The following is a 430-nucleotide window of genomic DNA, read 5'->3' as shown; positions in this document are numbered from 1 at the left end:
TTGATAAAAAAAAATCAGTGAGTGGGTGTACAACTGAGGACTTAAAGTAGCCATGGCTGATTGTAGGGAGGTGGTGGTAGCTTAAGTCTTTAACCCTAGTACCTGGGAGGCAGACGCTGGTGGTTCGCTGTGAGTTTGAGGACAGCCTGGTCTACAGAGTTAGTTCCAGGACAACCATGGGTACACAGAAAAACCTTGCCTTTACACGTATGCGCGTATGCACGCGCGCACACACACACACACACACACCATACACACAAGCAAGCTTAGATTTCTGATTCTAAATATTCTTTTAGAAGATTATTTTAAAAGATAAATAATTGATCCTTTCATTATAACTGAAAATTGCATCCTGGTAGTACAAGAACTGGCTGAGAAAAAGTAGCTTGCTTGCTTACACTTAATTTACTTAATTTTTTTTTCACTTATA

The sequence above is a fragment of the Mus caroli genome, chromosome 5, assembly GCF_900094665.2.
Source record: "Mus caroli chromosome 5, CAROLI_EIJ_v1.1, whole genome shotgun sequence".
Taxonomy (NCBI): Eukaryota; Metazoa; Chordata; class Mammalia; order Rodentia; family Muridae; genus Mus; species Mus caroli.
This window is presented reverse-complemented; position numbering follows the sequence as displayed.